General features: G+C 50.3%; 29 pseudogenes; all 29 read right to left on the bottom strand.

Moving 5' to 3' along the window:
* Positions 1-987: 987 nt before the first annotated feature.
* LOC130346885 (5S ribosomal RNA) lies at positions 988-1,107 on the bottom strand (annotated as a pseudogene).
* Positions 1,108-1,189: 82 nt separating this feature from the next.
* LOC130352767 (5S ribosomal RNA) lies at positions 1,190-1,309 on the bottom strand (annotated as a pseudogene).
* An 862-nt stretch (positions 1,310-2,171) lies between these two features.
* LOC130331224 (5S ribosomal RNA) lies at positions 2,172-2,291 on the bottom strand (annotated as a pseudogene).
* A 676-nt stretch (positions 2,292-2,967) lies between these two features.
* Positions 2,968-3,087, bottom strand: LOC130321188 (5S ribosomal RNA; annotated as a pseudogene).
* Positions 3,088-3,931: 844 nt separating this feature from the next.
* On the bottom strand, positions 3,932-4,051 carry LOC130335390 (5S ribosomal RNA; annotated as a pseudogene).
* Positions 4,052-5,122: 1,071 nt separating this feature from the next.
* LOC130352143 (5S ribosomal RNA) lies at positions 5,123-5,242 on the bottom strand (annotated as a pseudogene).
* An 851-nt stretch (positions 5,243-6,093) lies between these two features.
* Positions 6,094-6,213, bottom strand: LOC130321177 (5S ribosomal RNA; annotated as a pseudogene).
* Positions 6,214-6,486: 273 nt separating this feature from the next.
* On the bottom strand, positions 6,487-6,606 carry LOC130351937 (5S ribosomal RNA; annotated as a pseudogene).
* Positions 6,607-7,875: 1,269 nt separating this feature from the next.
* Positions 7,876-7,995, bottom strand: LOC130346874 (5S ribosomal RNA; annotated as a pseudogene).
* A 663-nt stretch (positions 7,996-8,658) lies between these two features.
* Positions 8,659-8,778, bottom strand: LOC130335379 (5S ribosomal RNA; annotated as a pseudogene).
* Positions 8,779-10,044: 1,266 nt separating this feature from the next.
* LOC130331235 (5S ribosomal RNA) lies at positions 10,045-10,164 on the bottom strand (annotated as a pseudogene).
* A 676-nt stretch (positions 10,165-10,840) lies between these two features.
* LOC130321166 (5S ribosomal RNA) lies at positions 10,841-10,960 on the bottom strand (annotated as a pseudogene).
* Positions 10,961-11,804: 844 nt separating this feature from the next.
* Positions 11,805-11,924, bottom strand: LOC130324009 (5S ribosomal RNA; annotated as a pseudogene).
* A 1,071-nt stretch (positions 11,925-12,995) lies between these two features.
* Positions 12,996-13,115, bottom strand: LOC130314898 (5S ribosomal RNA; annotated as a pseudogene).
* A 1,071-nt stretch (positions 13,116-14,186) lies between these two features.
* Positions 14,187-14,306, bottom strand: LOC130314876 (5S ribosomal RNA; annotated as a pseudogene).
* A 1,064-nt stretch (positions 14,307-15,370) lies between these two features.
* On the bottom strand, positions 15,371-15,490 carry LOC130316825 (5S ribosomal RNA; annotated as a pseudogene).
* Positions 15,491-15,955: 465 nt separating this feature from the next.
* LOC130347371 (5S ribosomal RNA) lies at positions 15,956-16,075 on the bottom strand (annotated as a pseudogene).
* A 75-nt stretch (positions 16,076-16,150) lies between these two features.
* On the bottom strand, positions 16,151-16,270 carry LOC130352655 (5S ribosomal RNA; annotated as a pseudogene).
* Positions 16,271-16,946: 676 nt separating this feature from the next.
* LOC130318459 (5S ribosomal RNA) lies at positions 16,947-17,066 on the bottom strand (annotated as a pseudogene).
* A 1,453-nt stretch (positions 17,067-18,519) lies between these two features.
* On the bottom strand, positions 18,520-18,639 carry LOC130351936 (5S ribosomal RNA; annotated as a pseudogene).
* Positions 18,640-18,916: 277 nt separating this feature from the next.
* LOC130352791 (5S ribosomal RNA) lies at positions 18,917-19,036 on the bottom strand (annotated as a pseudogene).
* Positions 19,037-19,712: 676 nt separating this feature from the next.
* Positions 19,713-19,832, bottom strand: LOC130321155 (5S ribosomal RNA; annotated as a pseudogene).
* A 1,852-nt stretch (positions 19,833-21,684) lies between these two features.
* Positions 21,685-21,804, bottom strand: LOC130352357 (5S ribosomal RNA; annotated as a pseudogene).
* Positions 21,805-23,073: 1,269 nt separating this feature from the next.
* LOC130351934 (5S ribosomal RNA) lies at positions 23,074-23,193 on the bottom strand (annotated as a pseudogene).
* A 1,262-nt stretch (positions 23,194-24,455) lies between these two features.
* Positions 24,456-24,575, bottom strand: LOC130316818 (5S ribosomal RNA; annotated as a pseudogene).
* A 465-nt stretch (positions 24,576-25,040) lies between these two features.
* On the bottom strand, positions 25,041-25,160 carry LOC130347360 (5S ribosomal RNA; annotated as a pseudogene).
* Positions 25,161-25,235: 75 nt separating this feature from the next.
* LOC130352654 (5S ribosomal RNA) lies at positions 25,236-25,355 on the bottom strand (annotated as a pseudogene).
* Positions 25,356-26,031: 676 nt separating this feature from the next.
* Positions 26,032-26,151, bottom strand: LOC130318448 (5S ribosomal RNA; annotated as a pseudogene).
* A 1,453-nt stretch (positions 26,152-27,604) lies between these two features.
* LOC130351933 (5S ribosomal RNA) lies at positions 27,605-27,724 on the bottom strand (annotated as a pseudogene).
* Positions 27,725-27,810: the final 86 nt, after the last annotated feature.

Raw genomic sequence — 27,810 nt, 5'->3', positions numbered from 1 at the left:
AACGACACCTGGGATTCCCAGCCAGTCTCCCATGCTGGTACTTACCGTGCCCTAAGCTGGGTAGCAGTCTGCGATCTGACCAGAGCAGGCGCGTTCAGCTTACGATGACCATTCACAGCTTCATGCTTTTTATACTGTGCATTTAAGCATCAATAAATCCTTTTCGGAATCAGAGAGGAAGGCGGCAACAGGGCAAAATGTCAATAGCACCTTGGATTGCCAGCCAGTCTCCCATGCCCGTACTTGCCGGGCAGCAGTCTGCGATCTGACAAGAACAGGCACATTCAGCTTAGGATAGCCGTAGACGGCTTCACACCCTGTATACTGTGGATTTAAGCATCAATAAATCTTTTTCGGAATCGAAGCGGAAGGCGGCTACAGAGCAAAATGTCAACAACACCTGGGATTCCCAGCCAGTCTCCCAAGCTGGTACTTACCAGGCCCTAAGCTGGGTAGCAGTCTGCGATCTGACGAGAGCAGGCGAGTTCAGCTTAGGATGGCCGTTGACAGCTTCACACTTTGTATACTGTGGATTTAAGCATCAATAAATAATTTTCGGAATCGGAGCAGATACAGAGCAAAATGTCAACTGCACCCGGGATTCCCAGCCAGTCTCCCATGCTGGTACTTACCAGGCCCGAAGCTGGGAAGCAGTCTGCGATCTGACGAGAACAGGCGCATTCAGCTTAGGATTGCCGTAGACATCTTCACACCCTGTATACTGTGGATTTAAGCATCAATAAATCCTTTTCGGAATCGGAGCGTAAGGCGGCAACAGAGCAAAATGTCAACGGCAGCCGGGATTCCCGGCCAGTGTCCCATGCCGGTACTTACCGGGCCCTAAGATCGGTTCCAGTCTGCGATCTGACGAGAGCAGGCGCGTTAAGCTTAGGATGGCCGTCGACAGCTTCACACCTTGTATACTGTGGATTTAAGCATCAATAAATTATTTTCGGAATCGGAGCGGAGGGAAGCAATAGAGCAAAATGTCAACGGCACCTGGGATTCCCAGCCAGTCTCCCATGCCAGTACTTACCGGGCCCTAAGCTGGGTAGCAGTCTGCGATCTGACGAGAACAGGCGCATTCAGCTTAGGATAGCCGTAGACATCTGGACACCCTGTATACTGTGGATTTAAGCATCAATAAATCCTTTTCAGAATCGGAGCGTAAGGCGGCAACAGAGCAAAATGTCAACGACACCTGGGATTCCCAGCCAGTCTCCAATGCTGGTACTTACCGGGCCCTAAGCTGGGTAGCAGTCTGCGATCTGACGAGAGCAGGCGCGTTCAGCTTAGGATGGCCATTGACAGCTTCATGCTTTTTATACTGTGCATTTAAGCATCAATAAATCCTTTTCGGAATCAGAACGGAAGGCGGCAACAGAGCAAAATGTCAACTGCACCCGGGTATCCCATCCAGTCTCCCATGGCGGTACTTAATGGGCCCTAAGCTGGGTAGCAGTCTGCAATCTGACGAGAGCAGGCGCGTTCAGCTTAGGATGGCCGTTGACATCTTCACGCCTTGTATATTGTGGATTTAAGCATCAATAAATATTTTTATTAATCGGAGAGGAAGGCGGCAACAGAGCAAAATGTCAATGGTACCTTGGATTGCCAGCCAGTCTCCCATGACGGGCAGCAGTCTGCGATCTGAAGAGAGCAGGCACGTTCAGGCTTAGGATGGCCGTTGACAGCTTCACATCCTGTATATTGTGGATTTAAGCATCAATAGATCCTTTTCCGAATTGGATCGGAAGGCGGCAACAGATTAAAATGTCAACTGCACCCGGGATTCCCAGCCAGTCTCCCATGCTGGTACTTACCAGGCCCTAAGCTGGGTAGCAGTCTGCGATCTGACGAGAGCAGGCGCGTTCAGCTTAGGATAGCCGTTGACAGCTTCACACTTTGTATACTGTGGATTTAAGCATCAATAAATAATTTTCGGAATCGGAGCAGAAACAGAGCAAAATGTCAACTGCACCCGGGATTCCCAGCCAGTCTCCCATGCTGGTACTTACCAGGCCCGAAGCTGGGTAGCAGTCTGCGTTCTTACGAGAACAGGCGCATTCAGCTTAGGATGGCCGTAGACATCTTCACACCCTGTATACTGTGGATTTAAGCATCAATAAATCCTTTTCGGAATCGAAGCGTAAAGCGGCAACAGAGCAAAATGTCAACGACACCTGGGATTCCCAGCCAGTCTCCCATGCTGGTACTTACCGAGCCCTAAGCTGGGTAGCAGTCTGCGATCTGACGAGAGCAGGCGCGTTCAGCTTAGGATGGCCGTTGACAGCTTCTTGCCCTTTATACTGTGCATTTAAGCATCAATAAATCCTTTTCGGAATCGGAACGGAAGGCGGCAACAGAGCAAAATGTCAAGGGCAGCCGGGATTCCCAGCCAGTGTCCCATGCCGGTACTTACCGGGCCCTAAGACCTGTACCAGTCTGCGATCTGACGAGAGCAGGCGCGTTAAGCTTAGGATGGCCGTCGACAGCTTCACACCTTGTATACTGTGGATTTAAGCATCAATAAATTATTTTCGGAATCGGAGTGGAAGGCAGCAATAGAGCAAAATGTCAACGGCACCTGGGATTCCCAGCCAGTCTCCCATGCCAGTACTTACCGGGCCGTAAGCTGGGTAACAGTCTGCGATCTGATGAGAGCAGGCGCGTTCAGCTTACGATGGCCATTGACAGCTTCATGCTTTTTATACTGTGCATTTAAGCATCAATATATCCTTTTCGGAATCGGAGAGGAAGGCGGCAACAGAGCAAAATGGCAATAGCACCTTGGATTGCCAGCCAGTCTCCCATGCCCGTACTTGCCGGGCAGCAGTCTGCGATTTGACAAGAACAGGCACATTTAGCTTAGGATAGCCGTAGACGGCTTCACACCCTGTATACTGTGGATTTAAGCATCAATAAATCATTTTCGGAATCGAAGCAGAAGGCGGCTACAGAGCAAAATGTCAACAACACCTGGGATTCCCAGCCAGTCTCCCATGCTGGTACTTACCGGGCCCTAAGCTGGGTAGCAGTCTGCGATCTGACGAGAGCAGGCGCGTTCAGCTTAGGATGGCCGTTGACATCTTTACGCATTGTATATCGTGGATTTAAGCATCAATAAATATTTTTATTAATCGGAGAAGAAGGCGGCAACAGAGCAAAATGTCAATGGCACCTTGGATTGCCAGCCAGTCTCCCATGCCGGGCAGCAGTCTGCGATCTGAAGAGAGCAGGCACGTTCAGGCTTAGGATGGCCGTTGACAGCTTCACACCTTGTATATTGTGGATTTAAGCATCAATAGATTCTTTTCCGAATTGGATCGGAAGGCGGCAACAGATTAAAATGTCAACTGCACCCGGGATTCCCAGCCAGTCTCCCATGCTGGTACTTACCAGGCCCTAAGCTGAGTAGCAGTCCACGATCTGACGAGAGCAGGCGCGTTCAGCTTAGGATGGCCGTTGACAGCTTCACACTTTGTATACTGTGGATTTAAGCATCAATAAATAATTTTCGGAATCGGAGCAAAATGTCAACTGCACCCGGGATTCCCAGCCAGTCTCCCATGCTGGTTTTTACCAGGCCCGAAGCTGGGAAGCAGTCTGCGATCTGACGAGAACAGGCGCATTCAGCTTAGGATGGCCGTAGACATCTTCACACCCTGTATACTGTGGATTTAAGCATCAATAAATCCTTTTCGGAATCGAAGCGGAAGGCGGCTACAGAGCAAAATGTCAACAACACCTGGGATTCCCAGCCAGTCTCTCATGCTGGTACTTACCGTGCCCTAAGCTGGGTAGCAGTCTGCGATCTGACGAGAGCAGGCGCGTTCAGCTTAGGATGGCCGTTGACAGCTTCACACTTTGTATACTGTGGATTTAAGCATCAATAAATAATTTTCAGAATCGGAGCAGAAACAGAGCAAAATGGCAACAGCAACCGGGATTCCCAGCCAGTCTCCCATGCTGGTACTTACCAGGCCCTAAGCTGGGTAGCAGTCTGCGATCTGACGAGAGCAGGCGCATTCAGCTTAGGATGGCCGTTGACAGCTTCTTGCCCTTTATACTGTGCATTTAAGCATCAATAAATCCTTTTCGGAATCGGAACGGAAGGCGGCAACAGAGCAAAATGTCAACGGCAGCCGGGATTCCCAGCCAGTGTCTCATGCCGGTACTTACCGGGCCCTAAGATCTGTACCAGTCTGCGATCTGACGAGAGCAGGCGCGTTAAGCTTAGGATGGCCGTCGACAGCTTCACACCTTGTATACTGTGGATTTAAGCATCAATAAATTCTTTTCGGAATCGGAGCGGAAGGCAGCAATAGAGCAAAATGTCAACGGCACCCGGGATTCCCAGCCACTCTCCCATGCCAGTACTTACGGGGCCCTAAGCTGGGTAGCCGTCTGCGATCTGACGAGAGCAGGCGCGTTCAGCTTAGGATGGCCATTGACAGCTTCATGCTTTTTATACTGTGCATTTAAGCATCAATAAATCCTTTTCGGAATCAGAACGGAAGGCGGCAACAGAGCAAAATGTCAACTGCACCCGGGATTCCCAGCCAGTCTCCCATGCCGGTACTTACTGGGCGCTAAGCTGGGTAGCAGTCTGCAATCTGACGAGAGCAGGCGCGTTCAGCTTAGGATGGCCGTTGACGTCTTCACGCCTTGTATATTGTGGATTTAAGCATCAAGAAATATTTTTATTAATCGGAGAGGAAGGCGGCAACAGAGCAAAATGTCAATGGCACCTTGGATTGCCAGCCAGTCTCCCATACCGGGCAGCAGTCTGCGATCTGAAGAGAGCAGGCACGTTCAGGCTTAGGATGGCCGTTGACAGCTTCACACCCTGTATATTGTGGATTTAAGCATCAATAGATCCTTTTCCGAATTGGATCGGAAGGCGGCAACAGATTAAAATGTCAACTGCACCCGGGATTCCCAGCCAGTCTCCCATGCTGGTACTTACCAGGCCCGAAGCTGGGTAGCAGTCTGCGTTCTTACGAGAACAGGCGCATTCAGCTTAGAATGGCCGTAGACATCTTCACACCCTGTATACTGTGGATTTAAGCATCAATAAATCCTTTTCGGAATCGAAGCGTAAAGCGGCAACAGAGCAAAATGTCAACGACACCTGGGATTCCCAGCCAGTCTCCCATGCTGGTACTTACCGGGCCCTAAGCTGGGTAGCAGTCTGCGATCTGACGAGAGCAGGCGCGTTCAGTTTAGGATGGCCGTTGACAGCTTCTTGCCCTTTATACTGTGCATTTAAGCATCAATAAATCCTTTTCGGAATCGGAACGGAAGGCGGCAACAGAGCAAAATGTCAAGGGCAGCCGGGATTCCCAGCCAGTCTCCCATGCCGGTACTTACTGGGCGCTAAGCTGGGTAGCAGTCTGCAATCTGACGAGAGCAGGCGCGTTCAGCTTAGGATGGCCGTTGACGTCTTCACGCCTTGTATATTGTGGATTTAAGCATCAAGAAATATTTTTATTAATCGGAGAGGAAGGCGGCAACAGAGCAAAATGTCAATGGCACCTTGGATTGCCAGCCAGTCTCCCATGCCGGGCAGCAGTCTGCGATCTGAAGAGAGCAGGCACGTTCAGGCTTAGGATGGCCGTTGACAGCTTCACACCCTGTATATTGTGGATTTAAGCATCAATAGATCCTTTTCCGAATTGGATCGGAAGGCGGCAACAGATTAAAATGTCAACTGCACCCGGGATTCCCAGCCAGTCTCCCATGCTGGTACTTACCAGGCCCTAAGCTGAGTAGCAGTCCGCGATCTGACGAGAGCAGGCGCGTTCAGCTTAGGATGGCCGTTGACAGCTTCACACTTTGTATACTGTGGATTTAAGCATCAATAAATAATTTTCGGAATCGGAGCAAAATGTCAACTGCACCCGGGATTCCCAGCCAGTCTCCCATGCTGGTTTTTACCAGGCCCGAAGCTGGGAAGCAGTCTGCAATCTGACGAGAACAGGCGCATTCAGCTTAGGATGGCCGTAGACACCTTCACACCCTGTATACTGTGGATTTAAGCATCAATAAATCCTTTTCGGAATCGAAGCGGAAGGCGGCTACAGAGCAAAATGTCAACAACACCTGGGATTCCCAGCCAGTCTCCCATGCTGGTACTTACCGGGCCCTAAGCTGGGTAGCAGTCTGCGATCTGACGAGAGCAGGCGCGTTCAGCTTAGGATGGCCGTTGACATCTTTACGCCTTGTATATTGTGGATTTAAGCATCAATAAATATTTTTATTAATCGGAGAAGAAGGCGGCAACAGAGCAAAATGTCAATGGCACCTTGGATTGCCAGCCAGTCTCCCATGCCGGTATCTGCCGGGCAGCAGTCTGCGATCTGAGGAGAGCAGGCACGTTCAGGCTTAGGATGGCCGTTGACAGCTTCACACCCTATATATTGTGGATTTAAGCATCAATAAATCCTTTTCCGAATCGGAGCGGAAGGCGGCAACAGATTAAAATGTCAACTGCACCCGGGATTCCCAGCCAGTCTCCCATGCTGGTACTTACCAGGCCCTAAGCTGGGTAGCAGTCTGCGATCTGACGAGAGCAGGCGCGTTCAGCTTAGGATGGCCGTTGACAGCTTCGCACTTTGTATACTGTGGATTTAAGCATCAATAAATAATTTTCGGAATCGGAGCAGAAACAGAGCAAAATGTCAACTGCACCCGGGATTCCCAGCCACTCTCCCATGCTGGTACTTACCAGGTCTGAAGCTGAGTAGCAGTCTGCGATCTGACGAGAAACAGGCGCATTCAGCTTAGGATGGCCGTAGACATCTTCACTCCCTGTATACTGTGGATTTAAGCATCAATAAATCCTTTTCGGAATCGGAGCGTAAGGCGGCAACAGAGCAAAATGTCAACGACACCTGGGATTCCCAGCCAGTCTCCCATGCTGGTACTTACCGTGCCCTAAGCTGGGTAGCAGTCTGCGATCTGACCAGAGCAGGCGCGTTCAGCTTACGATGACCATTCACAGCTTCATGCTTTTTATACTGTGCATTTAAGCATCAATAAATCCTTTTCGGAATCAGAGAGGAAGGTGGCAACAGGGCAAAATGTCAATAGCACCTTGGATTGCCAGCCAGTCTCCCATGCCCGTACTTGCCGGGCAGCAGTCTGCGATCTGACAAGAACAGGCACATTCAGCTTAGGATAGCCGTAGACGGCTTCACACCCTGTATACTGTGGATTTAAGCATCAATAAATCTTTTTCGGAATCGAAGCGGAAGGCGGCTACAGAGCAAAATGTCAACAACACCTGGGATTCCCAGCCAGTCTCCCAAGCTGGTACTTACCAGGCCCTAAGCTGGGTAGCAGTCTGCGATCTGACGAGAGCAGGCGAGTTCAGCTTAGGATGGCCGTTGACAGCTTCACACTTTGTATACTGTGGATTTAAGCATCAATAAATAATTTTCGGAATCGGAGCAGATACAGAGCAAAATGTCAACTGCACCCGGGATTCCCAGCCAGTCTCCCATGCTGGTACTTACCAGGCCCGAAGCTGGGAAGCAGTCTGCGATCTGACGAGAACAGGCGCATTCAGCTTAGGATTGCCGTAGACATCTTCACACCCTGTATACTGTGGATTTAAGCATCAATAAATCCTTTTCGGAATCGGAGCGTAAGGCGGCAACAGAGCAAAATGTCAACGGCAGCCGGGATTCCCGGCCAGTGTCCCATGCCGGTACTTACCGGGCCCTAAGATCGGTACCAGTCTGCGATCTGACGAGAGCAGGCGCGTTAAGCTTAGGATGGCCGTCGACAGCTTCACACCTTGTATACTGTGGATTTAAGCATCAATAAATTATTTTCGGAATCGGAGCGGAGGGAAGCAATAGAGCAAAATGTCAACGGCACCTGGGATTCCCAGCCAGTCTCCCATGCCAGTACTTACCGGGCCCTAAGCTGGGTAGCAGTCTGCGATCTGACGAGAACAGGCGCATTCAGCTTAGGATAGCCGTAGACATCTGGACACCCTGTATACTGTGGATTTAAGCATCAATAAATCCTTTTCAGAATCGGAGCGTAAGGCGGCAACAGAGCAAAATGTCAACTGCACCCGGGATTCCCAGCCAGTCTCCCATGCTGGTACTTACCAGGCCCTAAGCTGAGTAGCAGTCCACGATCTGACGAGAGCAGGCGCGTTCAGCTTAGGATGGCCGTTGACAGCTTCACACTTTGTATACTGTGGATTTAAGCATCAATAAATAATTTTCGGAATCGGAGCAAAATGTCAACTGCACCCGGGATTCCCAGCCAGTCTCCCATGCTGGTTTTTACCAGGCCCGAAGCTGGGAAGCAGTCTGCGATCTGACGAGAACAGGCGCATTCAGCTTAGGATGGCCGTAGACATCTTCAAACCCTGTATACTGTGGATTTAAGCATCAATAAATCCTTTTCGGAATCGAAGCGGAAGGCGGCTACAGAGCAAAATGTCAACAACACCTGGGATTCCCAGCCAGTCTCTCATGCTGGTACTTATCGTGCCCTAAGCTGGGTAGCAGTCTGCGATCTGACGAGAGCAGGCGCGTTCAGCTTAGGATGGCCGTTGACAGCTTCACACTTTGTATACTGTGGATTTAAGCATCAATAAATAATTTTCGGAATCGGAGCAGAAACAGAGCAAAATGGCAACAGCAACCGGGATTCCCAGCCAGTCTCCCATGCTGGTACTTACCAGGCCCTAAGCTGGGTAGCAGTCTGCGATCTGACGAGAGCAGGCGCATTCAGCTTAGGATGGCCGTTGACAGCTTCTCGCCCTTTATACTGTGCATTTAAGCATCAATAAATCCTTTTCGGAATCGGAACGGAAGGCGGCAACAGAGCAAAATGTCAACGGCAGCCGGGATTCCCAGCCAGTGTCTCATGCCGGTACTTACCGGGCCCTAAGATCTGTACCAGTCTGCGATCTGACGAGAGCAGGCGCGTTAAGCTTAGGATGGCCGTCGACAGCTTCACACCTTGTATACTGTGGATTTAAGCATCAATAAATTCTTTTCGGAATCGGAGCGGAAGGCAGCAATAGAGCAAAATGTCAACGGCACCCGGGATTCCCAGCCACTCTCCCATGCCAGTACTTACGGGGCCCTAAGCTGGGTAGCCGTCTGCGATCTGACGAGAGCAGGCGCGTTCAGCTTAGGATGGCCATTGACAGCTTCATGCTTTTTATACTGTGCATTTAAGCATCAATAAATCCTTTTCGGAATCAGAACGGAAGGCGGCAACAGAGCAAAATGTCAATTGCACCCGGGATTCCCAGCCAGTCTCCCATGCCGGTACTTACTGGGCGCTAAGCTGGGTAGCAGTCTGCAATCTGACGAGAGCAGGCGCGTTCAGCTTAGGATGGCCGTTGACGTCTTCACGCCTTGTATATTGTGGATTTAAGCATCAAGAAATATTTTTATTAATCGGAGAGGAAGGCGGCAACAGAGCAAAATGTCAATGGCACCTTGGATTGCCAGCCAGTCTCCCATGCCGGGCAGCAGTCTGCGATCTGAAGAGAGCAGGCACGTTCAGGCTTAGGATGGCCGTTGACAGTTTCACACCCTGTATATTGTGGATTTAAGCATCAATAGATCCTTTTCCGAATTGGATCGGAAGGCGGCAACAGATTAAAATGTCAACTGCACCCGGGATTCCCAGCCAGTCTCCCATGCTGGTACTTACCAGGCCTGAAGCTGGGTAGCAGTCTGCGTTCTTACGAGAACAGGCGCATTCAGCTTAGAATGGCCGTAGACATCTTCACACCCTGTATACTGTGGATTTAAGCATCAATAAATAATTTTCGGAATCGGAGCAGAAACAGAGCAAAATGTCAACTGCACCCGGGATTCCCAGCCAGTCTCCCATGCTGGTACTTACCAGGCCCGAAGCTGGGTAGCAGTCTGCGTTCTTACGAGAACAGGCGCATTCAGCTTAGGATGGCCGTAGACATCTTCACACCCTGTATACTGTGGATTTAAGCATCAATAAATCCTTTTCGGAATCGAAGCGTAAAGCGGCAACAGAGCAAAATGTCAACGACACCTGGGATTCCCAGCCAGTCTCCCATGCTGGTACTTACCGAGCCCTAAGCTGGGTAGCAGTCTGCGATCTGACGAGAGCAGGCGCGTTCAGCTTAGGATGGCCGTTGACAGCTTCTTGCCCTTTATACTGTGCATTTAAGCATCAATAAATCCTTTTCGGAATCGGAACGGAAGGCGGCAACAGAGCAAAATGTCAAGGGCAGCCGGGATTCCCAGCCAGTGTCCCATGCCGGTACTTACCGGGCCCTAAGACCTGTACCAGTCTGCGATCTGACGAGAGCAGGCGCGTTAAGCTTAGGATGGCCGTCGACAGCTTCACACCTTGTATACTGTGGATTTAAGCATCAATAAATTATTTTCGGAATCGGAGTGGAAGGCAGCAATAGAGCAAAATGTCAACGGCACCTGGGATTCCCAGCCAGTCTCCCATGCCAGTACTTACCGGGCCGTAAGCTGGGTAACAGTCTGCGATCTGATGAGAGCAGGCGCGTTCAGCTTACGATGGCCATTGACAGCTTCATGCTTTTTATACTGTGCATTTAAGCATCAATATATCCTTTTCGGAATCGGAGAGGAAGGCGGCAACAGAGCAAAATGGCAATAGCACCTTGGATTGCCAGCCAGTCTCCCATGCCCGTACTTGCCGGGCAGCAGTCTGCGATTTGACAAGAACAGGCACATTTAGCTTAGGATAGCCGTAGACGGCTTCACACCCTGTATACTGTGGATTTAAGCATCAATAAATCATTTTCGGAATCGAAGCAGAAGGCGGCTACAGAGCAAAATGTCAACAACACCTGGGATTCCCAGCCAGTCTCCCATGCTGGTACTTACCGGGCCCTAAGCTGGGTAGCAGTCTGCGATCTGACGAGAGCAGGCGCGTTCAGCTTAGGATGGCCGTTGACATCTTTACGCATTGTATATTGTGGATTTAAGCATCAATAAATATTTTTATTAATCGGAGAAGAAGGCGGCAACAGAGCAAAATGTCAATGGCACCTTGGATTGCCAGCCAGTCTCCCATGCCGGGCAGCAGTCTGCGATCTGAAGAGAGCAGGCACGTTCAGGCTTAGGATGGCCGTTGACAGCTTCACACCTTGTATATTGTGGATTTAAGCATCAATAGATTCTTTTCCGAATTGGATCGGAAGGCGGCAACAGATTAAAATGTCAACTGCACCCGGGATTCCCAGCCAGTCTCCCATGCTGGTACTTACCAGGCCCTAAGCTGAGTAGCAGTCCACGATCTGACGAGAGCAGGCGCGTTCAGCTTAGGATGGCCGTTGACAGCTTCACACTTTGTATACTGTGGATTTAAGCATCAATAAATAATTTTCGGAATCGGAGCAAAATGTCAACTGCACCCGGGATTCCCAGCCAGTCTCCCATGCTGGTTTTTACCAGGCCCGAAGCTGGGAAGCAGTCTGCGATCTGACGAGAACAGGCGCATTCAGCTTAGGATGGCCGTAGACATCTTCACACCCTGTATACTGTGGATTTAAGCATCAATAAATCCTTTTCGGAATCGAAGCGGAAGGCGGCTACAGAGCAAAATGTCAACAACACCTGGGATTCCCAGCCAGTCTCTCATGCTGGTACTTACTGTGCCCTAAGCTGGGTAGCAGTCTGCGATCTGACGAGAGCAGGCGCGTTCAGCTTAGGATGGCCGTTGACAGCTTCACACTTTGTATACTGTGGATTTAAGCATCAATAAATAATTTTCGGAATCGGAGCAGAAACAGAGCAAAATGGCAACAGCAACCGGGATTCCCAGCCAGTCTCCCATGCTGGTACTTACCAGGCCCTAAGCTGGGTAGCAGTCTGCGATCTGATGAGAGCAGGCGCATTCAGCTTAGGATGGCCGTTGACAGCTTCTCGCCCTTTATACTGTGCATTTAAGCATCAATAAATCCTTTTCGGAATCGGAACTGAAGGCGGCAACAGAGCAAAATGTCAACGGCAGCCGGGATTCCCAGCCAGTGTCTCATGCCGATACTTACCGGGCCCTAAGATCTGTACCAGTCTGCGATCTGACGAGAGCAGGCGCGTTAAGCTTAGGATGGCCGTCGACAGCTTCACACCTTGTATACTGTGGATTTAAGCATCAATAAATTCTTTTCGGAATCGGAGCGGAAGGCAGCAATAGAGCAAAATGTCAACGGCACCCGGGATTCCCAGCCACTCTCCCATGCCAGTACTTACGGGGCCCTAAGCTGGGTAGCCGTCTGCGATCTGACGAGAGCAGGCGCGTTCAGCTTAGGATGGCCATTGACAGCTTCATGCTTTTTATACTGTGCATTTAAGCATCAATAAATCCTTTTCGGAATCAGAACGGAAGGCGGCAACAGAGCAAAATGTCAACTGCACCCGGGATTCCCAGCCAGTCTCCCATGCCGGTACTTACTGGGCGCTAAGCTGGGTAGCAGTCTGCAATCTGACGAGAGCAGGCGCGTTCAGCTTAGGATGGCCGTTGACGTCTTCACGCCTTGTATATTGTGGATTTAAGCATCAAGAAATATTTTTATTAATCGGAGAGGAAGGCGGCAACAGAGCAAAATGTCAATGGCACCTTGGATTGCCAGCCAGTCTCCCATGCCGGGCAGCAGTCTGCGATCTGAAGAGAGCAGGCACGTTCAGGCTTAGGATGGCCGTTGACAGCTTCACACCCTGTATATTGTGGATTTAAGCATCAATAGATCCTTTTCCGAATTGGATCGGAAGGCGGCAACAGATTAAAATGTCAACTGCACCCGGGATTCCCAGCCAGTCTCCCATGCTGGTACTTACCAGGCCCGAAGCTGGGTAGCAGTCTGCGTTCTTACGAGAACAGGCGCATTCAGCTTAGGATGGCCGTAGACATCTTCACACCCTGTATACTGTGGATTTAAGCATCAATAAATCCTTTTCGGAATCGAAGCGTAAAGCGGCAACAGAGCAAAATGTCAACGACACCTGGGATTCCCAGCCAGTCTCCCATGCTGGTACTTACCGGGCCCTAAGCTGGGTAGCAGTCTGCGATCTGACGAGAGCAGGCGCGTTCAGCTTAGGATGGCCGTTGACAGCTTCTTGCCCTTTATACTGTGCATTTAAGCATCAATAAATCCTTTTCGGAATCGGAACGGAAGGCGGCAACAGAGCAAAATGTCAAGGGCAGCCGGGATTCCCAGCCAGTGTCCCATGCCGGTACTTACCGGGCCCTAAGACCTGTACCAGTCTGCGATCTGACGAGAGCAGGCGCGTTAAGCTTAGGATGGCCGTCGACAGCTTCACACCTTGTATACTGTGGATTTAAGCATCAATAAATTCTTTTCGGAATCGGAGCGGAAGGCAGCAATAGAGCAAAATGTCAACGGCACCCGGGATTCCCAGCCACTCTCCCATGCCAGTACTTACGGGGCCCTAAGCTGGGTAGCCGTCTGCGATCTGACGAGAGCAGGCGCGTTCAGCTTAGGATGGCCATTGACAGCTTCATGCTTTTTATACTGTGCATTTAAGCATCAATAAATCCTTTTCGGAATCAGAACGGAAGGCGGCAACAGAGCAAAATGTCAACTGCACCCGGGATTCCCAGCCAGTCTCCCATGCCGGTACTTACTGGGCGCTAAGCTGGGTAGCAGTCTGCAATCTGACGAGAGCAGGCGCGTTCAGCTTAGGATGGCCGTTGACGTCTTCACGCCTTGTATATTGTGGATTTAAGCATCAAGAAATATTTTTATTAATCGGAGAGGAAGGCGGCAACAGAGCAAAATGTCAATGGCACCTTGGATTGCCAGCCAGTCTCCCATGCCGGGCAGCAGTCTGCGATCTGAAGAGAGCAGGCACGTTCAGGCTTAGGATGGCCGTTGACAGCTTCACACCCTGTATATTGTGGATTTAAGCATCAATAGATCCTTTTCCGAATTGGATCGGAAGGCGGCAACAGATTAAAAAGTCAACTGCACCCGGAATTCCCAGCCAGTCTCCCATGCTGGTACTTACCAGGCCCGAAGCTGGGTAGCAGTCTGCGTTCTTACGAGAACAGGCGCATTCAGCTTAGGATGGCCGTAGACATCTTCACACCCTGTATACTGTGGATTTAAGCATCAATAAATCCTTTTCGGAATCGAAGCGTAAAGCGGCAACAGAGCAAAATGTCAACGACACCTGGGATTCCCAGCCAGTCTCCCATGCTGGTACTTACCGGGCCCTAAGCTGGGTAGCAGTCTGCGATCTGACGAGAGCAGGCGCGTTCAGCTTAGGATGGCCGTTGACAGCTTCTTGCCCTTTATACTGTGCATTTAAGCATCAATAAATCCTTTTCGGAATCGGAACGGAAGGCGGCAACAGAGCAAAATGTCAAAGGCAGCCGGGATTCCCAGCCAGTGTCCCATGCCGGTACTTACCGGGCCCTAAGACCTGTACCAGTCTGCGATCTGACGAGAGCAGGCGCGTTAAGCTTAGGATGGCCGTCGACAGCTTCACACCTTGTATACTGTGGATTTAAGCATCAATAAATTATTTTCGGAATCGGAGTGGAAGGCAGCAATAGAGCAAAATGTCAACGGCACCTGGGATTCCCAGCCAGTCTCCCATGCCAGTACTTACCGGGCCGTAAGCTGGGTAACAGTCTGCGATCTGATGAGAGCAGGCGCGTTCAGCTTACGATGGCCATTGACAGCTTCATGCTTTTTATACTGTGCATTTAAGCATCAATATATCCTTTTCGGAATCGGAGAGGAAGGCGGCAACAGAGCAAAATGTCAATGGCACCTTGGATTGCCAGCCAGTCTCCCATGCCGGGCAGCAGTCTGCGATCTGAAGAGAGCAGGCACGTTCAGGCTTAGGATGGCCGTTGACAGCTTCACACCCTGTATATTGTGGATTTAAGCATCAATAGATCCTTTTCCGAATTGGATCGGAAGGCGGCAACAGATTAAAATGTCAACTGCACCCGGGATTCCCAGCCAGTCTCCCATGCTGGTACTTACCAGGCCCGAAGCTGGGTAGCAGTCTGCGTTCTTACGAGAACAGGCGCATTCAGCTTAGGATGGCCGTAGACATCTTCACACCCTGTATACTGTGGATTTAAGCATCAATAAATCCTTTTCGGAATCGGAGCAGAAACAGAGAAAAATGTCAACTGCACCCGGGATTCCCAGCCAGTCTCCCATGCTGGTACTTACCAGGCCCGAAGCTGGGTAGCAGTCTGCGTACTTACGAGAACAGGCGCATTCAGCTTAGGATAGCCGTAGACATCTGCACACCCTGTATACTGTGGATTTAAGCATCAATAAATCCTTTTCAGAATCGGAGCGTAAGGCGGCAACAGAGCAAAATGTCAACGACACCTGGGATTCCCAGCCAGTCTCCTATGCTGGTACTTACCGGGCCCTAAGCTGGGTAGCAGTCTGCGATCTGACGAGAGCAGGCGCGTTCAGCTTAGGATGGCCATTGACAGCTTCATGCTTTTTATACTGTGCATTTAAGCATCAATAAATCCTTTTCGGAATCAGAACGGAAGGCGGCAACAGAGCAAAATGTCAACTGCACCCGGGATTCCCAGCCAGTCTCCCATGCCGGTACGTACTGGGCCCTAAGCTGGGTAGCAGTCTGCAATCTGACGAGAGCAGGCGCGTTCAGCTTAGGATGGCCGTTGACGTCTTCATGCCTTGTATATTGTGGATTTAAGCATCAATAAATATTTTTATTAATTGGAGAGGAAGGCGGCAACAGAGCAAAATGTCAATGGCACCTTGGATTGCCAGCCAGTCTCCCATGCCGGGCAGCAGTCTGCGATCTGAAGAGAGCAGGCACGTTCAGGCTTAGGATGGCCGTTGACAGCTTCACACCCTGTATATTGTGGATTTAAGCATCAATAGATCCTTTTCCGAATTGGATCGGAAGGCGGCAACAGATTAAAATGTCAACTGCACCCGGGATTCCCAGCCAGTCTCCCATGCTGGTACTTACCAGGCCCTAAGCTGGATAGCAGTCTGCGATCTGACGGGAGCAGGCGCGTTCAGCTTAGGATAGCCGTTGACAGCTTCACACTTTGTATACTGTGGATTTAAGCATCAATAAATAATTTTCGAAATCGGAGCAGAAACAGAGCAAAATGTCAACTGCACCCGGGATTCCCAGCCAGTCTCCCATGCTGGTACTTACCGGGCCCTAAGCTGGGTAGCAGTCTGCGATCTGACGAGAGCAGGCGCGTTCAGCTTAGGATGGCCGTTGACAGCTTCTTGCCCTTTATACTGTGCATTTAAGCTTCAATAAATCCTTTTCGGAATCGGAACGGAAGGCGGCAACAGAGCAAAATGTCAACGGCAGCCGGGATTCCCAGCCAGTGTCCCATGCCGGTACTTACCGGGCCCTAAGACCTGTACCAGTCTGCGATCTGACGAGATCAGGCGCGTTAAGCTTAGGATGGCCGTCGACAGCTTCACACCTTGTATACTGTGGATTTAAGCATCAATAAATTATTTTCGGAATCGGAGTGGAAGGCAGCAATAGAGCAAAATGTCAACGGCACCTGGGATTCTCAGCCAGTCTCCCATGCCAGTACTTACCGGGCCGTAAGCTGGGTAACAGTCTGCGATCTGATGAGAGCAGGCGCGTTCAGCTTACGATGGCCATTGACAGCTTCATTCTTTTTATACTGTGCATTTAAGCATCAATATATCCTTTTCGGAATCGGAGAGGAAGGCGGCAACAGAGCAAAATGGCAATAGCACCTTGGATTGCCAGCCAGTCTCCCATGCCCGTACTTGCCGGGCAGCAGTCTGCGATCTGACAAGAACAGGCACATTCAGCTTAGGATAGCCGTAGACGGCTTCACACCCTGTATACTGTGGATTTAAGCATCAATAAATCATTTTCGGAATCGAAGCAGAAGGCGGCTACAGAGCAAAATGTCAACAACACCTGGGATTCCCAGCCAGTCTCCCATGCTGGTACTTACCGGGCCCTAAGCTGGCTAGCAGTCTGCGATCTGACGAGAGCAGGCGCGTTCAGCTTAGGATGGCCGTTGACATCTTTACGCATTGTATATTGTGGATTTAAGCATCAATAAATATTTTTATTAATCGGAGAAGAAGGCGGCAACAGAGCAAAATGTCAATGGCACCTTGGATTGCCAGCCAGTCTCCCATGCCGGTATCTGCCGGGCAGCAGTCTGCGATCTGAGGAGAGCAGGCACGTTCAGGCTTAGGATGGCTGTTGACAGCTTCACACCCTGTATATTGTGGATTTAAGCATCAATAGATCCTTTTCCGAATTGGATGGGAAGGCGGCAACAGATTAAAATGTCAACTGCACCCGGGATTCCCAGCCAGTCTCCCATGTTGGTACTTACCAGGCCCGAAGCTGGGTAGCAGTCTGCGATCTGACGAAAGCAGGCGCGTTCAGCTTAGGATGGCCGTTGACATCTTTACGCATTGTATATTTTGGATTTAAGCATCAATAAATATTTTTATTAATCGGAGAAGAAGGCGGCAACAGAGCAAAATGTCAATGGCACCTTGGATTGCCAGCCAGTCTCCCATGCCGGTATCTGCCGGGCAGCAGTCTGCGATCTGAGGAGAGCAGGCACGTTCAGGCTTAGGATGGCCGTTGACAGCTTCACACCCTGTATATTGTGGATTTAAGCATCAATAGATCCTTTTCCGAATTGGATGGGAAGGCGGCAACAGATTAAAATGTCAACTGCACCCGGGATTCCCAGCCAGTCTCCCATGCTGGTACTTACCAGGCCCTAAGCTGAGTAGCAGTCTGTGATCTGACGAGAGCAGGCGCGTTCAGCTTAGGATGGCTGTTGACAGCTTCACACTTTGTATACTGTGGATTTAAGCATCAATAAATAATTTTCGGAATCGGAGAAGAAACAGAGCAAAATGACAACTGCACCCGGGATTCCCAGCCAGTCTCCCATGCTGGTACTTACCAGGCCCGAAGCTGGGAAGCAGTCTGCAATCTGACGAGAACAGGCGCATTCAGCTTAGGATGGCCGTAGACATCTTCACCCCCTGTATACTGTGCATTTAAGCATCAATAAATCCTTTTCGGATTCAGAACGGAAGGCGGCAACAGAGCAAAATGTCAACTGCACCCGGGATTCCCAGCCAGTCTCCCATGCCGGTAGTTACTGGGCCCTAAGCTGGGTAGCAGTCTGCGATCTGAGAGCAGGCGCGTTCAGCTTAGGATGGCCGTTGACATCTTCACGCTTTGTATATTGTGGATTTAAGCATCAATAAATATTTTTATTAATCGGAGAGGAAGGCGGCAACAGAGCAAAATGTCAATGGCACCTTGGATTGCCAGCCAGTCTCCCATGCCGGTAACTGCCGGGCAGCAGTCTGCGATCTGAAGAGAGCAGGCACGTTCAGGCTTAGGATGGCCGTTGACAGCTTCACACCCTGTATATTGTGGATTTAAGCATCAATAGATCCTTTTCCGAATTGGATCGGAAGGCGGCAACAGATTAAAATGTCAACTGCACCCGGGATTCCCAGCCAGTCTCCCATGCTGGTACTTACCAGGCCCTAAGCTGGGTAGCAGTCTGCGATCTGACGAGAGCAGGCGCGTTCAGCTTAGGATGGCCGTTGACAGCTTCACACTTTGTATACTGTGGATTTAAGCATCAATAAATAATTTTCGGAATCGGAGCAGAAACAGAGCAAAATGTCAACTGCACCCGGGATTCCCAGCCAGTCTCCCATGCTGGTACTTACCAGGCCCGAAGCTAGGTAGCAGTCTGCGATCTTACGAGAACAGGCGCATTCAGCTTAGGATGGCCGTAGACATCTTCACACCCTGTATACTGTGGATTTAAGCATCAATAAATCCTTTTCGGAATCGAAGCGTAAGGCGGCAACAGAGCAAAATGTCAACGACACCTGGGATTCCCAGCCAGTCTCCCATGCTGGTACTTACCGGGCCCTAAGCTGGGTAGCAGTCTGTGATCTGACGAGAGCAGGCGCGTTCAGCTTAGGATGGCCGTTGACAGCTTCTCGCCCTTTATACTGTGCATTTAAGCATCAATAAATCCTTTTCGGAATCGGAACGGAAGGCGGCAACAGAGCAAAATGTCAACGGCAGCCGGGATTCCCAGCCAGTGTCCCATGCCGTTACTTACCGGGCCCTAAGATCTGTACCAGTCTGCGATCTGACGAGAGCAGGCGCGTTAAGCTTAGGATGGCCGTCGACAGCTTCACACCTTGTATACTGTGGATTTAAGCATCAATAAATTCTTTTCGGAATCGGAGCGGAAGGCAGCAATAGAGCAAAATGTCAACGGCACCTGGGATTCCCAGCCAGTCTCCCATGCCAGTATTTACCGGGCCCTAAGCTGGGGAGCAGTCTGCAATCTGACGAGAGCAGGCACGTTCAGCTTACGATGGCCATTGACAGCTTCATGCTTTTTATACTGTGCATTTAAGCATCAATAAATCCTTTTCAGAATCGGAGAGGAAGGCGGCAACAGAGCAAAATGTCAATAGCACCTTGGATTGCCAGCCAGTCTCCCATGCCCGTACTTGCCGGGCAGCAGTCTGCGATCTGACAAGAACAGGCACATTCAGCTTAGGATAGCCGTAGACGGCTTCACACCCTGTATACTGTGGATTTAAGCATCAATAAATCATTTTCGGAATCGAAGCAGAAGGCGGCTACAGAGCAAAATGTCAACAACACCTGGGATTCCCAGCCAGTCTCCCATGCTGGTACTTACCGGGCCCTAAGCTGGGTAGCAGTCTGCGATCTGACGAGAGCAGGCGCGTTCAGCTTAGGATGGCCGTTGACAGCTTCACACTTTGTATACTGTGGATTTAAGCATCAATAAATAATTTTCGGAATCGGAGCAGAAACAGAGCAAAATGTCAACTGCACCCGGGATTCCCAGCCAGTCTCCCATGCTGGTACTTACCAGGCCCGAAGCTGGGAAGCAGTCTGCGATCTGACGAGAACAGGCGCATTCAGCTTAGGATGGCCGTAGACATCATTACACCCTGTATACTGTGGATTTAAGCATCAATAAATCCTTTTCGGAATCGGAGCGTAAGGCGGCAACAGAGCAAAATGTCAACGGCAGCCGGGATTCCCAGCCAGTGTCCCATGCCGGTACTTACCGGGCCCTAAGATCTGTACCAGTCTGCGATCTGACGAGAGCAGGCGCGTTAAGCTTAGGATGGCCGTCGACAGCTTCACACCTTATATACTGTGGATTTAATCATCAATAAATTCTTTTCGGAATCGGAGCGGAGGGCAACAATAGAGCAAAATGTCAAAGCCAGTCTCCCATGCCAGTACTTACCAGGCCCTAAGCTGGGTAGCAGTCTGCGATCTGACGAGAGCAGGTGCGTTCAGCTTAGGATGGCCATTGACAGCTTCATGCTTTTATACTGTGCATTTAAGCATCAATAAATCCTTTTCGGAATCGGAGAGGAAGGCGTCAACAGAGCAAATTGTCAATATTTCCTTGAATTGCCAGCTAGTCTCCCATGCCTGTACTTGCCGGGCAGCAGTCTGCGATCTGACAAGAACAGGCACATTCAGCTTAGGATAGCCGTAGACGGCTTCACACCCTGTATACTGTGGATTTAAGCATCAATAAATCATTTTGGGAATCGAAGCGGAAGGCGGCTACAGAGCAAAATGTCAACAACACCTGGGATTCCCAGCCAGTCTCCCATGCTGGTATTTACCGGGCCCTAAGCTGGGTAGCAGTCTGCGAACTGACGAGAGCAGGCGCGTTCAGCTTAGGATGGCCGTTGACATTTTTATGCATTGTATATTGTGGATTTAAGCATCAATAAATATTTTTATTAATCGGAGAAGAAGGCGGCAACAGAGCAAAATGTCAATGGCACCTTGGATTGCCAGCCAGTCTCCCATGCCGGTATCTGCCGGGCAGCAGTCTGCGATCTGAGGAGAGCAGGCACGTTCAGGCTTAGGATGGCCGTTGACAGCTTCACACCCTGTATATTGTGGATTTAAGCATCAATAGATTCTTTTCCGAATTGGATGGGAAGGCGGCAACAGATTAAAATGTCAACTGCACCGGGGATTCCCAGCCAGTCTCCCATGCTGGTACTTACCAGGCCCGAAGCTGGGAAGCAGTCTGCGATCTGACGAGAACAGGCGCATTCAGCTTAGGATGGCCGTAGACATCTTCACACCCTGTATACTGTGGATTTAAGCATCAATAAATCCTTTTCGGAATCGGAGCGTAAGGCGGCAACAGAGCAAAATGTCAACGGCAGCCGGGATTCCCAGCCAGTGTCCCATGCCGGTACTTACCGGGCCCTAAGATCTGTACCAGTCTGCGATCTGACGAGAGCAGGCGCATTAAGCTTAGGATGGCCGTCGACAGCTTCACACCTTGTATACTGTGGATTTAAGCATCAATAAATTCTTTTCGGAATCGGAGCGGAGGGCAGCAATAGAGCAAAATGTCAACGGCACCTGGGATTCCCAGCCAGTCTTCCATGCCAGTACTTACCGGGCCCTAAGCTGGGTAGCAGTCTGCGATCTGACGAGAACAGGCGCATTCAGCTTAGGATGGCCGTAGACATCTTCACACCCTGTATACTGTGGATTTAAGCATCAATAAATCCTTTTCGGAATCGGAGCGGAAGGCGGCAACAGAACAAAATGTCAACGACACCTGGGATTCCCAGCCAGTCTCCCATGCTGGTACTTACCGGGCCCTAAGCTGGGTAGCAGTCTGCAATCTGACGAGAGCAGGCGCGTTCAGCTTAGGATGGCCGTTGACAGCTTCTCGCCCTTTATACTGTGCATTTAAGCATCAATAAATCCTTTTCGGAATCGGAACGGAAGGCTGCAACAGAGCAAAATGTCAACGGCAGCCGGGATTCCCAGCCAGTGTCTCATGCCGGTACTTACCGGGCCATAAGATCTGTACCAGTCTGCGATCTGATGAGAGCAGGCGCGTTAAGCTTAGGATGGCCGTCGACAGCTTCACACCTTGTATACTGTGGATTTAAGCATCAATAAATTATTTTCGGAATCAGGGCGGAAGGCAGCAATAGAGCAAAATGTCAACGGCACCCGGGATTCCCAGCCAGTCTCCCATGCCAGTACTTACCGGGCCCTAAGCTGGGTAGCAGTCTGCGATCTGACGAGAGCAGGCGCGTTCAGCTTACGATGGCCATTCACAGCTTCATGCTTTTTATACTGTATTTAAGCATCAATAAATCCTTTTCGGAATCAGAGAGGAAGGCGGCAACAGAGCAAAATGTCAATAGCACCTTGGATTGCCAGCCAGTCTCCCATGCCCGTACTTGCCGGGCAGCAGTCTGCGATCTGACAAGAACAGGCACATTCAGCTTAGGATAGCCGTAGACGGCTTCACACCCTGTATACTGTGGATTTAAGCATCAATAAATCTTTTTCGGAATCGAAGCGGAAGGCGGCTACAGAGCAAAATGTCAACAACACCTGGGATTCCCAGCCAGTCTCCCAAGCTGGTACTTACCGGGCCCTAAGCTGGGTAGCAGTCTGTGATCTGACGAGAGCAGGCGCGTTCAGCTTAGGATGGCCGTTGACAGCTTCACGCCCTTTATACTGTGCATTTAAGCATCAATAAATCATTTTCCGAATCGGAGCGGAAGGCGGCAACAGAGCAAAATGTCAACTGCACCCGGGATTCCCAGCCAGTCTCCCATGCCGGTACTTACTGGGCCCTAAGCTGGGTAGCAGTCTGCGATCTGACGAGAGCAGGCGTGTTCAGCTTAGGATGGCCGTTGACATCTTTACGCCTTGTATATTGTGGATTTAAGCATCAATAAATATTTTTATTAATCGGAGAAGAAGGCGGCAACAGAGCAAAATGTCAATGGCACCTTGGATAGCCAGCCAGTCTCCCATGCCGGTATCTGCCGGGCAGCAGTCTGCGATCTGAGGAGAGCAGGCACGTTCAGGCTTAGGATGGCCGTTGACAGCTTCACACCCTATATATTGTGGATTTAAGCATCAATAAATCCTTTTCCGAATCGGAGCGGAAGGCGGCAACAGATTAAAATGTCAACTGCACCCGGGATTCCCAGCCAGTCTCCCATGCTGGTACTTACCAGGCCCTAAGCTGGGTAGCAGTCTGCGATCTGACGAGAGCAGGCGCGTTCAGCTTAGGATGGCCGTTGACAGCTTCGCACTTTGTATACTGTGGATTTAAGCATCAATAAATAATTTTCGGAATCGGAGCAGAAACAGAGCAAAATGTCAACTGCACCCGGGATTCCCAGCCAGTCTCCCATGCTGGTACTTACCAGGTCTGAAGCTGAGTAGCAGTCTGCGATCTGACGAGAAACAGGCGCATTCAGCTTAGGATGGCCGTAGACATCTTCACTTCCTGTATACTGTGGATTTAAGTATCAATAAATCCTTTTCGGAATCGGAGCGTAAGGCGGCAACAGAGCAAAATGTCAACGACACCTGGGATTCCCAGCCAGTCTCCCATGCTGGTACTTACCGTGCCCTAAGCTGGGTAGCAGTCTGCGATCTGACGAGAGCAGGCGCGTTCAGCTTACGATGACCATTCACAGCTTCATGCTTTTTATACTGTGCATTTAAGCATCAATAAATCCTTTTCGGAATCGGAGAGGAAGGCGGCAACAGAGCAAAATGTCAATAGCACCTTGGATTGCCAGCCAGTCTCCCATGCCCATACTTGCCGGGCAGCAGTCTGCGATCTGACAAGAACAGGCACATTCAGCTTAGGATAGCCGTAGACGGCTTCACACCCTGTATACTGTGGATTTAAGCATCAATAAATCTTTTTCGGAATCGAAGCGGAAGGCGGCTACAGAGCAAAATGTCAACAACACCTGGGATTCCCAGCCAGTCTCCCAAGCTGGTACTTACCAGGCCCTAAGCTGGGTAGCAGTCTGCGATCTGACGAGAGCAGGCGAGTTCAGCTTAGGATGGCCGTTGACAGCTTCACACTTTGTATACTGTGGATTTAAGCATCAATAAATAATTTTCGGAATCGGAGCAGATACAGAGCAAAATGTCAACTGCACCCGGGATTCCCAGCCAGTCTCCCATGCTGGTACTTACCAGGCCCGAAGCTGGGAAGCAGTCTGCGATCTGACGAGAACAGGCGCATTCAGCTTAGGATGGCCGTAGACATCTTCACACCCTGTATACTGTGGATTTAAGCATCAATAAATCCTTTTCGGAATCGGAGCAGAAACAGAGAAAAATGTCAACTGCACCCGGGATTCCCAGCCAGTCTCCCATGCTGGTACTTACCAGGCCCGAAGCTGGGTAGCAGTCTGCGTACTTACGAGAACAGGCGCATTCAGCTTAGGATAGCCGCAGACATCTGCACACCCTGTATACTGTGGATTTAAGCATCAATAAATCCTTTTCAGAATCGGAGCGTAAGGCGGCAACAGAGCAAAATGTCAACGACACCTGGGATTCCCAGCCAGTCTCCTATGCTGGTACTTACCGGGCCCTAAGCTGGGTAGCAGTCTGCGATCTGACGAGAGCAGGCGCGTTCAGCTTAGGATGGCCATTGACAGCTTCATGCTTTTTATACTGTGCATTTAAGCATCAATAAATCCTTTTCGGAATCAGAACGGAAGGCGGCAACAGAGCAAAATGTCAACTGCACCCGGGATTCCCAGCCAGTCTCCCATGCCGGTACGTACTGGGCCCTAAGCTGGGTAGCAGTCTGCAATCTGACGAGAGCAGGCGCGTTCAGCTTAGGATGGCCGTTGACGTCTTCACGCCTTGTATATTGTGGATTTAAGCATCAATAAATATTTTTATTAATTGGAGAGGAAGGCGGCAACAGAGCAAAATGTCAATGGCACCTTGGATTGCCAGCCAGTCTCCCATGCCGGGCAGCAGTCTGCGATCTGAAGAGAGCAGGCACGTTCAGGCTTAGGATGGCCGTTGACAGCTTCACACCCTGTATATTGTGGATTTAAGCATCAATAGATCCTTTTCCGAATTGGATCGGAAGGCGGCAACAGATTAAAATGTCAACTGCACCCGGGATTCCCAGCCAGTCTCCCATGCTGGTACTTACCAGGCCCTAAGCTGGATAGCAGTCTGCGATCTGACGGGAGCAGGCGCGTTCAGCTTAGGATAGCCGTTGACAGCTTCACACTTTGTATACTGTGGATTTAAGCATCAATAAATAATTTTCGAAATCGGAGCAGAAACAGAGCAAAATGTCAACTGCACCCGGGATTCCCAGCCAGTCTCCCATGCTGGTACTTACCGGGCCCTAAGCTGGGTAGCAGTCTGCGATCTGACGAGAGCAGGCGCGTTCAGCTTAGGATGGCCGTTGACAGCTTCTTGCCCTTTATACTGTGCATTTAAGCTTCAATAAATCCTTTTCGGAATCGGAACGGAAGGCGGCAACAGAGCAAAATGTCAACGGCAGCCGGGATTCCCAGCCAGTGTCCCATGCCGGTACTTACCGGGCCCTAAGACCTGTACCAGTCTGCGATCTGACGAGATCAGGCGCGTTAAGCTTAGGATGGCCGTCGACAGCTTCACACCTTGTATACTGTGGATTTAAGAATCAATAAATTATTTTCGGAATCGGAGTGGAAGGCAGCAATAGAGCAAAATGTCAACGGCACCTGGGATTCTCAGCCAGTCTCCCATGCCAGTACTTACCGGGCCGTAAGCTGGGTAACAGTCTGCGATCTGATGAGAGCAGGCGCGTTCAGCTTACGATGGCCATTGACAGCTTCATTCTTTTTATACTGTGCATTTAAGCATCAATATATCCTTTTCGGAATCGGAGAGGAAGGCGGCAACAGAGCAAAATGGCAATAGCACCTTGGATTGCCAGCCAGTCTCCCATGCCCGTACTTGCCGGGCAGCAGTCTGCGATCTGACAAGAACAGGCACATTCAGCTTAGGATAGCCGTAGACGGCTTCACACCCTGTATACTGTGGATTTAAGCATCAATAAATCATTTTCGGAATCGAAGCAGAAGGCGGCTACAGAGCAAAATGTCAACAACACCTGGGATTCCCAGCCAGTCTCCCATGCTGGTACTTACCGGGCCCTAAGCTGGCTAGCAGTCTGCGATCTGACGAGAGCAGGCGCGTTCAGCTTAGGATGGCCGTTGACATCTTTACGCATTGTATATTGTGGATTTAAGCATCAATAAATATTTTTATTAATCGGAGAAGAAGGCGGCAACAGAGCAAAATGTCAATGGCACCTTGGATTGCCAGCCAGTCTCCCATGCCGGTATCTGCCGGGCAGCAGTCTGCGATCTGAGGAGAGCAGGCACGTTCAGGCTTAGGATGGCTGTTGACAGCTTCACACCCTGTATATTGTGGATTTAAGCATCAATAGATCCTTTTCCGAATTGGATGGGAAGGCGGCAACAGATTAAAATGTCAACTGCACCCGGGATTCCCAGCCAGTCTCCCATGTTGGTACTTACCAGGCCCGAAGCTGGGTAGCAGTCTGCGATCTGACGAAAGCAGGCGCGTTCAGCTTAGGATGGCCGTTGACATCTTTACGCATTGTATATTTTGGATTTAAGCATCAATAAATATTTTTATTAATCGGAGAAGAAGGCGGCAACAGAGCAAAATGTCAATGGCACCTTGGATTGCCAGCCAGTCTCCCATGCCGGTATCTGCCGGGCAGCAGTCTGCGATCTGAGGAGAGCAGGCACGTTCAGGCTTAGGATGGCCGTTGACAGCTTCACACCCTGTATATTGTGGATTTAAGCATCAATAGATCCTTTTCCGAATTGGATGGGAAGGCGGCAACAGATTAAAATGTCAACTGCACCCGGGATTCCCAGCCAGTCTCCCATGCTGGTACTTACCAGGCCCTAAGCTGAGTAGCAGTCTGTGATCTGACGAGAGCAGGCGCGTTCAGCTTAGGATGGCTGTTGACAGCTTCACACTTTGTATACTGTGGATTTAAGCATCAATAAATAATTTTCGGAATCGGAGAAGAAACAGAGCAAAATGACAACTGCACCCGGGATTCCCAGCCAGTCTCCCATGCTGGTACTTACCAGGCCCGAAGCTGGGAAGCAGTCTGCAATCTGACGAGAACAGGCGCATTCAGCTTAGGATGGCCGTAGACATCTTCACCCCCTGTATACTGTGCATTTAAGCATCAATAAATCCTTTTCGGATTCAGAACGGAAGGCGGCAACAGAGCAAAATGTCAACTGCACCCGGGATTCCCAGCCAGTCTCCCATGCCGGTAGTTACTGGGCCCTAAGCTGGGTAGCAGTCTGCGATCTGAGAGCAGGCGCGTTCAGCTTAGGATGGCCGTTGACATCTTCACGCTTTGTATATTGTGGATTTAAGCATCAATAAATATTTTTATTAATCGGAGAGGAAGGCGGCAACAGAGCAAAATGTCAATGGCACCTTGGATTGCCAGCCAGTCTCCCATGCCGGTAACTGCCGGGCAGCAGTCTGCGATCTGAAGAGAGCAGGCACGTTCAGGCTTAGGATGGCCGTTGATAGCTTCACACCCTGTATATTGTGGATTTAAGCATCAATAGATCCTTTTCCGAATTGGATCGGAAGGCGGCAACAGATTAAAATGTCAACTGCACCCGGGATTCCCAGCCAGTCTCCCATGCTGGTACTTACCAGGCCCTAAGCTGGGTAGCAGTCTGCGATCTGACGAGAGCAGGCGCGTTCAGCTTAGGATGGCCGTTGACAGCTTCACACTTTGTATACTGTGGATTTAAGCATCAATAAATAATTTTCGGAATCGGAGCAGAAACAGAGCAAAATGTCAACTGCA

This window comes from Hyla sarda, chromosome 1 (assembly GCF_029499605.1).
Source record: "Hyla sarda isolate aHylSar1 chromosome 1, aHylSar1.hap1, whole genome shotgun sequence".
Classification (NCBI taxonomy): Eukaryota; Metazoa; Chordata; class Amphibia; order Anura; family Hylidae; genus Hyla; species Hyla sarda.
Note: the sequence above shows the minus strand (reverse complement) of the source record. Positions and strands in the feature narration are given on the sequence as shown.